Source organism: Vicugna pacos, chromosome 3 (assembly GCF_048564905.1).
Source record: "Vicugna pacos chromosome 3, VicPac4, whole genome shotgun sequence".
Taxonomy (NCBI): Eukaryota; Metazoa; Chordata; class Mammalia; order Artiodactyla; family Camelidae; genus Vicugna; species Vicugna pacos.
In genome coordinates, this window is record NC_132989.1 from 118,652,212 (window position 1) to 118,662,206 (window position 9,995).

The window sequence follows — 9,995 nt, forward strand, 5'->3', positions numbered from 1 at the left end:
GAGGGATGGCAGCGGACTCCCAGCGACGTCTGCGTGGCGGGTGCAGACGCTGATGATGGGGTGGTGAGACCCACCGCACACGGATATTCAAGAGGAGGAACAAAACCGCAGGAGCATGCAAGTGACGCTGTCCACAGACCCCACCGAACAGTTTCACTCTTGCAAAGACGCCCGCGACGGTAGGAAGCGGGAGACTTGGAGCATGGTCTATCCTCTTTCCGATCTCAGAAACTTCACTAGCTGGCAGCGTTTCTTATCAGGGGCTCAGCCTCTAAAAGGAAGTCGATTTTCTGTGTGTACATTGCCAAGCCAAGAGGCGGGCTTTGTCCTCGTCAGGATCATAACGCTTGGGGAGGGGTCAGCGCCCTGACTGTAGCCCCCTCAGCAGGTAAGTCTCTGGACCTGCCTTGGTCCGACTGACACCAAAAAACCAAACCTGCTGTTAGTCATCACGTCCCCTGGCTTCAGTCCTCACCCAGGCGGGCGTTTTGTGTGTCAGGGACGGAGCCTGGAAGTCAGCCTGCCGTGGCCAGAGGCCGCCCCACCACCCTGCACCCAGGCTGCTCTGCATGCGCCCACCTGCCTGGGAGAGGCCCCCGGCCCCTGGAGCCTGGGACGCCGCGTTCTCCAGGAGGGCTGCACAGAACAGCAGAGCGGGGAGGGGCTCCGCGCGCACTCGGGATAAGAGTCAACCAGGCAGCTCCCTTCCTCTTTTCAGGGAAAGACGTAAAACTGATCACATCCAACAGGCGCCTGACTCCCCAGACTGGACGACCCCCCGAAGGACAGAAGCTGAGATTTGGAAGCGGTGCTGTTGACCTTTGACCCTCTTACTGTGTGGCTGAGGACGATGTGGCCCACAGACTGGAATTCCTGGTTACCCCACCCGGGCAGGGCACGTGCAGCCATAATTAACACAAACACGGAAATCTCTGTTGCCAGCTTCCCGTCACAGGCTTACGCGGCCTCCCCTCGGCAGACGCCCCGCTCAGCACCTTGTTCACTCTGGAAACAGGAGTCCCGAGCATGTGGGGACTCGCTGCCGCACGGTGGAGCCCGCCCTCCAGCCCCTTCCAGCCCCTTCCAGCCCCTTCCAGCCCCTTCCAGCCTACGTCTCCTCTCAGCCAGAGAGCAGGCCAGCCTGGGTTCCTCAAAATACAGCGGTTTGTCCCCAGTCGGGCCTTCCTGCTCAGGAAGAAAGACAGAGAGAGACCATACAGCTCCCCCAAAAAGATTTTCACTTGCCCAGCACTGAGTTCCTGGGAGCTCGGAGCCCAGGTCGCACGCACAGCACATGTGTGTTAAACCTGGGGAATACGCAAGCGGGTCGCCTCACACAGGGGTGGTGGATTTTATTTTTTTAACGCTATTGAACCACTCGTGACTCTCTTTTCTACTTCAAGAAAAATCTTTTTAACTGACATGGATTGATTTCCGATGTGTTAGTTTCAGGTGTACAGCACAGTGACCCAGTTACACGTACGTATGTTCCCTTCTGCGCTCTCTGCCACTGTAGGCTATTACAAGACGCTGAATGTGCTGTGCCTGCAGCAGGTCCTTGCTGTCCATCGGTTTTACGTACAGGAGTGTGTGCCGGCTAATCGCAGGCTCCTACCGTATCCCGCCTCCTTTCCCCTTCGGTAACCGGAAGTTGGTTCTCTACGTCCGTGAGTCCGTTTCTGTTTTGTGAGTAAGTTCACTTGTGTCATGTTTTTAGATTCCACGTCCAAGCGGTATGTTGAGGAGCGTCTCCGTGGTGCACGTTGTCTGCGGAGGGCTGGGTGGGCGATGGTTTCAGTTAACTGCAGGGTTAAACAGTGCCTGAGTCTGGGGGCTTCGTGGCGCTAATTGTTTCTCACAGTTACTTGGGGTCCCAGCCGACCAATTCGCAGGTGTGGATTTCATCAAAACAACAGATATCTTATCAGCTTTATTTCCATGCATCTTGTTCCAACTGTGTTTTTTATGATTAATGCCTTTGTTAACGGTTTACTTCACTTTCTATACGGGAGCCCTCCTGTGGCGAAAAAGTTCCCTGTATGGTGGCGGCACGTGGCCCACAGGTCGCAGAGGCTGGCCGGCCGCTTCCAGAAGGAGCCGCTGGAATGACGTCTTGGATAAATTCTTTGAGAGAATTTGTTGCACTGTTGCCTCCGCCAGCATCACAACACAACTGGTACGTGACCGCAGTGTCTGACTGTGGCTGCGTGTGCCGACCCGGCAGGAGCATCTCAAGTACGGGGACCCCGAGAGTGTGCCCTGCGCCCCAGGGAGTGGGTCGTGGTACTACCTTTTGCTGCTCCGTTTAGCTTCCTGTGGGGGGAAGATTGACTTCACTGTCACAGGAATAAGAGTTGTGCTGTCCACCGGGCAAATCTAAGCTTCAGGGGCCAAGATGATCTGCTTGCTGGGGGTGGGCAGGGGAGGAACGCTCCCCGGGTAAGCGCGTTCTAACCCCCGAGCGGTCTGCTTCACTCCCATTTGTCTTATTTTGAAAGCACCGTTGTTGGACCAGGACCTTTACATACATATGTAAAAATATTCTTTTCTCCCTCTTTTACTTTAGGACAGTTGTCTTACTGAAAACAACAGTGTCAAGGCTGAAATACCGTTGCTACTTTCTTATGGGAAAAAATGCGCACTTTTCCCAAAGTTGTCCTAATGTTTCTCATTTCAGCTTTATGGAGCTTTAACTTTTTTTGGCAAGTGAAAGATAATAGTATGCAGGCAGGAATGTCATGCAGAGTGAGGCTGCTCCTTCTGAGGGCAAAGGTAATTTTTTTCCCACCGATGACAGGGTCTCTGGTCTGGTCTGCAGAAGACGCTTGTGATGGCAAGGGCTTGAACTGGTTAATGGGGAGCAGGAGTGAGGGGGCAGCGAGGTGGGCACGGGCGTCCCCGAACCTTGAGCAACAGGAGGCCGGAGGCCACGCTCACCAACATGCTTCAAGAAAAATGTTTTAATTAAGAAAGTGCATATGAATATTTTATTTAAATTCTGTAATGGCTACAGAACATGGGAAAACACCATTTAAGTGAATAATTTGTTCAGAGTGGTGACATCCATTCAGACTTACAAAGTGATTACACGTAGCTCTTTCAGTCCAGAAAAGGAGGACTGGCTGGAGGAAGAGAAAGAGAACGTCACAGCCAAGGCCCGGGGGGGAAGGCCGGCCGCAGAACGCACCGCGGGCCAGGATGTCTGTGTGGAGATAATAGGTCGGGTCCTTCCGGGGTCGCTGGCCGCAGCATCTCTGCTCGGCTCGCTTCCCTGATACCCCGCATCAGCACCAATAGCGTTGCGCAGCCCAGGGAGCTGGGAGCACCGCCCCTGGGTCAGCTGTAGTTGGGGCCTCTCTAAGGGGTGTGTCAGCTGACTGTAACACGCAGCAAGGTCATCAGCACGCGGTCCTCGCCGGCTAACTGATGTTGTGCGGCGCAGGATTTGGGATGAAATACACTCAGGTTAGCAAAGCCAGCGGGCTGGCCCGGGACCCCAGAGTGCATCACTGGGGGCATTCCTGCATGTAACACCAAGGCTGGTCCACAGGGCTCTTGCGGTTTCAGAACCAGCTCGGGAATGCCGGCTGGGACTTGGTAAATGCAGCCTCTCGTCTCTGCCGTTACGTAATGCTTGGTGTGGAACCAGATCTGAGACACCACACAAGCCCATCCAACAGAAAACTGGGTTTGGGGTCGTTCTCGGGGATGACAAGGTAGGGAAGCCTGTGTTTGTGGAGTTTCTTCAGCACATTTTTTCATGGCAGGTTGCTACAGAATCATTTTTTCAAACCTGAAATGGTCAGGAAAAAATGAGTAAACATGCTTTCTCTCAGTTGAGGTCCAATTTCCAGCTTGCCATCTACCAGTGTCTGAACGTACGTTGAGTCTCTCGTACGGACATTTGGTGTGAAAACTGCTGAGTCTGTGAAAAGGAGAACAAGGCACTAGAAGGGGCAGCCTCGCCCTCTCCACGCGGGGTGGGGGGCGTTGTGGGGCCGAGGGGACTGAGGACATTCACTGACTCTGTGGTGACATCCACGGGGGCAGCTACAAAAAGGAAATAGCCGGTATCTGGTTGCACACGTCTAGGAAGACCGCGCGGCCTGGCGGCCCCCGTGCGCTGTTGGACTTCTTGGTCTGCTTATCTCTGTACATTCATTCCGAACTCCTGGAAGCATTTTACATTATGTTTTAATAAGTTGTTTATTTAATAAATATTTACGGGGAGCATAATACGTGGTGGCCTGCAGATCACGGGGGCGAATGAGACAGGCCATCAGGTGTCCTCACAGACCCTCTTCCCAAAGGAGATGAGAGATGTTATAGGAGTCACACCGATGGGTGGATATTAGGTCCAAGAAGTTCTGGATCCAGTGGGCTGGGGAAGGGGAGGACGTACTCTTACGGAGAGAGCAGGAGAGGGAGGGATATTTGAGGGGAGACCTGAAAAGTAGGAAATACGGGGCCAGAGGCGAGAGAGAGTGATCAGCATGAGCTGGGGGTGCTCTAGGGTGAGCCCCAAGCCTGCTCTCTCCCCCAAGCTTCAGATTAGAAAACTGGGTCTTCCCTGACACCTTTACTGAGTTCCCAAAGGAAATTCAAAGCTCCCTATGTATAAAATACATCCTGGAGTTCTGTTTCATGAGAACTCCACCCTCCTGCGGAGGCTGAAGCTCTGATCCCTGAAATGCCCCTTTCCTCCCCCAGCAAATCCTGCAGGGTCTTTCTCCAGCCAGGCTCCTACACCGCCTCCTTCCTTCTCTGTGCTTCCTTCCCGGCCCACACCTGCCACCCCTCACCTGGGATGCTGTGAGTGTATCTGTGGTGATCTCCATCACCCCATCCCGGAGCCGCCAGGAGCATCCTGCCAAAATGTCACTCAGTTCATGTGACCCTCTGGTGACAGCATCGCATGGCCCACTACACACCTGAGACGAGGGCTCATGCGCGTGTTGTCTAAAACCCTGACAGCACCCAGTGCTGACGAGGATGTGGAACAACAGGGACTCTCATTCAGTGCTGGTGGTTTCCTGCAAAACTAGACACACTCTTACCGAATGGTCATGCGGCCGCATTCCTTGGTCTCTCTCCAAATGAGCTAAAAACTTACGCCCACACTAAAACCTGCACGTGAGCATGCACGGCACCTTTGTCCGCAATTGCCAAAACTCTGGAGGGCGGAGGTGTCCCTCAGTAGGTGAGTGGATGCAGGTACTGTGGAACTGCCAGACAATGGAGCCTTACTCAGTGGTAAAATAAGGAATGGGCTACAGAGCTACAGAAAGGCACGAAGAACCTCAAATGTGTGTTGATGATGGACAGAAGGCAGCCTGGCGAAGCCCCACACTTTCTGGAAAAGGCAAGCCAGTAAAAAGACCAGTGGTCGCAGGCCCGGGGGCAAAGGAGGCAGGGGCGGGCAGCTGGAGCGCAGGGGCTCTCAGGCAGCAAAACTACCCTGCAGGGCACGGTGATGGAGGATCCACGTCGTTCCTCGTGTGTCAGACCCAGAGAACGTGCGACACATGATGGTCCCCGGTGTGAACTGCGGACTTCAGTTAATAACATGGTGGTGATATTGGTTCGTCAGCTGTAACAAAGGCGCCTCACTGAGACAAGGTGCTAAGGGTGGGGGGCGTCCCTGTGTTTGGGGGCTGTACGGGAAAATGCGGGGGCTCTCTCTGCTTGTCCCTCAGTTTTCCTGTAAACCTAAAACTGCCCTAAAAACGTCCATTGAAGAAAACATGCCTCACAGTCTCCCTGCGGTGCCAGGATGGACCCCGGGGCCCCCACTCGCAGTGGCCAGGAGGTGTCCCTGGTTCCCTCAGCGACCACCTGTCCCCTCGGAGCGTGGCTCCAGGCGCAGTGGCCTTATCCTCACCCAGGACCTCAGCCAGGCCCTTCCCTCCGTAGTACCTTGTGTGGCTCACTCTTGGCGACGTCAACGCAGGGTCAACAGCCACTTGGCCGTTGTAATCCCGCCCCTTTGGGGGTGCACACTGCAGGCCATCCCCATCCCTGGAATGAGCAGTCGAGAGACCCGGGCGCCAAAATGACTCTGCTGCCCCCGGGGTTAAGGCCGGTCCTCAGGGAGCCCAGCCGCGTCCAGGGCTGGCCTCCTCGTGGGGGCGTTCTCACAAGGCAGATGCCCAGAGGCGGGGGCTCCTGGAGCTGGGGCAGCGCTGAGGGAGCCCCCCACTGCAGCCACATACTCCATCCCGCGGCTTTTCCACCCCTCTGTAGGTGTAGACGACCTGCCCTCCCCGAGGGGGACCTGCAGGCTGCCGGGCTCGCCCAGCCAGGAAGGGCCGCCGGCCCCGTGAGCCGGCTCAGCCAGGCCTTCCCGCTCAGTTATTAGACTTCACCATCTTTTTATAAAAGGGAAATGAAAAGGTACCTTAGGGCTGGAAGATCTGCTTCGAGGGGAGGTGACTATTTCCACCCTGGGTCACTTGTGCTGACTCACCCATCTTTGTGGAGAGTAAAGGACACATGGCAGGTGCAGTGTGGGCAGGGACAGAGGGACACAGGCCACAGGGGCTGGTGACCTGTCCTCCAGCGACGTCTCCAAAGTCGATCTGAAGGTTGCGGTGGAGGTGGGGAGACGGAGGGTGGCGGAGACGGATGGGGCGGGGAGTGGGGGACAACTGGCCCCGGGGAGCCGGTATCCGCACAATCTTCCCAAAGTGTGACTCATCAAGGGAGAGGCGACTTCTTGTGACAGACGTCCAGCACATCGCACGCGTCGCTTCTGTGTTCAGGTGACCGACTGCAGACACACGAAGCAGCGCCTCCCGAACCAGTCTTCGCTGCAGAGGCCGCAGAGAGGCTGCTTGCAGCGTGCTTTGTCACTGCGATCGGGGGCGTGGGGACCCCGGTCCTGCAGGAGAGCTCACAGCTTCTCGGGAGCTGCCTCCCTCCCAGGACGGCGCACCCCGGCCCCGGGCACGTTCCTCCACGACACCCCGGAAAGCAGCCCTTCGGTGCAGACACTCGCCCGCTGCCTGCTGGAGCTTGTCCCCCGTAAATGAAAACATTACTAAATCCGGGCTGAGGTGGGGGACACAAAGGGGTGTATTGTCCCCAGGCCCACTGACGCTGACGGGCTGGCACTGTCTCCCGCGCGCGGGCCTGGGCAGCTGAGGCCCCTGGCTGTTTAACCATTAGCCAAGCGCAGGGCAGGTGAGTCACTGAAGCCCCAGGGCCTCCCCACCAGCCAACCCTGTGCAGCTCCGCCCCGGGCGCGCCCCCTTGTTGAGCTCCAGCTCTTCTATTCCAGGTGGTAAATGCTCCATCTGCTCACAAATGATTCATTGTTGTTGTGGGAGGTGCACTGGGGAGGCTGGCCGAGGGCGTTGAAGGTCATTGAGATGCGCATAAGGAAGAGGACAGACCGGCCTCGCCACCCCCTGCTCATCCTGCGAGGTGAGGCATGTGCCCAGCATTCCTGTCTGGTGAGCGCAGTGCGCGGGGTGTTCTCAGACACGCATGGTGATGCCAGGCGGTAATCTGGGGGCGATTTACAAAGGCCCAGCTCCGATTTCAAAGAGCGATATGGATACCCACGCTTTGGCATACTTGGCGTTGCTGAGTTTGTGGGGCAGAAAATTCCACATTTTCTCCTCTTAATGAGCGTCTCTTCTCAAATGAAGCATCGCCTGTTCCCTGGACGGAGGAGCACCTCTCTTGCCTTCAGTCTCTGATCCCGGCCCCAGGCATGCAGCTTGGGCTGGCCAGGCTCGCAGGCAGGCCGGCCGGAGGTGGGTGTGCAGGTTAGAGATGGTAGGATCAGAGAGGTGGCAGCCACCATGCACCCGCCAGGTTCAAACCCCCAACAGGAAACCAGCTCCCTTCGCTGGGATTTCCCCACGTCTATTCCTTCCAAAGGACTTGCCACCCAACATGAGTCATTGAGTAAAACAGGCTGAACATGAGCTGCTGACACCTGGGATGTTGATTTAACGATATTTATTGATACTTATAAAGTCACTTGAAAAACAATTTCTGGAGCCTTTCCCGCCTGCCCTCCGGGGTGATTCAAGACAGACTGAACTGTCTAAACCCGAGAGGTGGTGGCGGGTGCTGGAACCTTATACCTGGGAGTAAATGTGAATGTCTCCCTCCGACCCACTGGTTCTGCGTGGAAGGACACGGAGGCTCGGGGGTGTTCAGCCTGTTTTCTGGGGCCGGCCAGTGAGTAATCACAGAACCAGGGAATGGGGACACAGGGTCTTGCCTCTCCACGATGTTGGTTCTGTTTCAACATTGGGAGGGGAAATGAATGCTCTTTCTATGGCCCACGTGAAAATCACCATTTTGTATAAGCATAAATCAACTTACAGCTAAGAAATAAATAGGAAATGGGGAGGGTGTAGCTCAGTGGTTGAGTGTGTGCTTATCAGGCACGAGGTCCTGGGTTCAACCCCCAGGACCTCCGTTAAAAGAAAACTAGATAAACCTAATTACCATCCCCTTTTTATAAAACGCCAAAAAATCAGTAAGAAAGAAAGAAGGAAGGAAGGAAGGAAGGAAGAAGAAAGGAAGGAAGGAAGGAAGGAAGGAAGGAAGGAAGGAAAGAAAGAAAGAAAGAAAGAAAGAAAGAAAGAAAGAAAGAAAGAAAGAAAGAAAGAAAAAAAGAAAGAAAGAAAGAAAGAAAGAAAGAAAGAAAGAAAGAAAGAAAGAAAGAAAGAAAGAAAAAAAGAAAGAAAGAAAGAAAGAAAGAAAGAAAGAAAAGGAAGAAGGAAAGGAAGAAAGAGGGAGGAATCTAAAAGGAAGATTTCCACGTCAGCTAAGGACGAGCCCTCTGGGCCAGCTCCCGGAGCTGAAGTCAGTCCTCGCTGAGCGGACCTCTTCAGGTGGGACATGCCCAGCCAGGGTGGGGCTGGGTCACCATGACGACTGGGCGTCCTGGAAACAGGTGGGACTTTCTCTGCCTTCCCGCAGAGAGGCCGGGGAGACAGGGGCCTGGGGCAGGACGCGCTTTGAAGTCCATCATCCTGTGAGAAGGAGGGGCCGTCCTCTGACCCGGCAGCAAGACACACAGGAGGGTGTGGCCCCCCTCTAACTCTAAGCATTACTGCTGCTTCCATGGGGGTCTGGGGTCTGTTTGGATCCGGAATGGTTGGGTTCACAGAATGACTCTCCCGCGAGGAAGAAAGTTTCATCCTCACAGGTCCCTGCAGAGCCAGGTCCAGCCTGCCGTGGGGCCACACATGCAGGCGCTGGTCAGTGTGTGTGGGGAGACGTGGCAGGACTACTCGCTGTGGTTTCTGTGGGAAGGAATGGAGGGGGCAGGTGAGCAGGCTTAGACCTGGGCAGTGTGGGCAGTTCCCAGGGGCCCCAGGGCTGTCCTGAGCTGTCACGGCCCGCCCTGGTGTGCAGGGGCCAGCAGGACCGTGGCCCAGAGTGAAAGATGGTGGTGGGTATGGCTCCGGGGTGGCCGGTTGGCGAGTGGAAGGCAGGCTGACAGGCACTGCTTGGTATCACTGGGTGTGAGCCGGCCGGGGAGCGGCCGTCCCTCTGGGCTCAGCAAGATACAGGATGTCAAAGCATCACACAGAGAAATGAGAAAATGTGGTTCCTGCAACTCCTGTGAACCAGGAGGCCCCCAGTGCCCCAGCCGGACGCCTCAGTCTCAGGTGGGGAGCCTGGGGCTCCGGCTCGGGGTGGGGGACAAGGCTGCATCTGTGCCCCCCACCACTCGCAGCGCCCCCTCTCCCTGGCCACAGGGGCGGCAAGGGCACTGCTGGCTCTCGCTGGGCTGGAGCTCCCGGGTCCTCCCAGAGGAGAGCTGCTTATAGACTCAGCTGTCTGGGGGAACACATGTGGTAAAGTTGAACAGAGCCTTCAGAGCTGGAGCGGTTTAGTGAGATTCCAGACATGTCCAGACCTAACAAAGGGAGGAAAAATGTGAGATGAGGCCTGTGAACACGAGATGGGGAGAAAGGAGGGTTTAAGAAACTGCACATCTGCCTTGGTGTTCACAGCAACCAAGA

At 55.7% G+C, this 9,995-nt stretch overlaps 1 non-coding gene across 1 annotated transcript; it reads left to right on the forward strand.

Moving 5' to 3' along the window:
• Positions 1–8,364: 8,364 nt before the first annotated feature.
• Positions 8,365–8,437, forward strand: TRNAD-AUC (transfer RNA aspartic acid (anticodon AUC)). Its single transcript has one exon. It is a non-coding gene; the product is annotated as a tRNA-Asp (tRNA).
• The last annotated feature ends 1,558 nt before the right edge of the window (positions 8,438–9,995 follow it).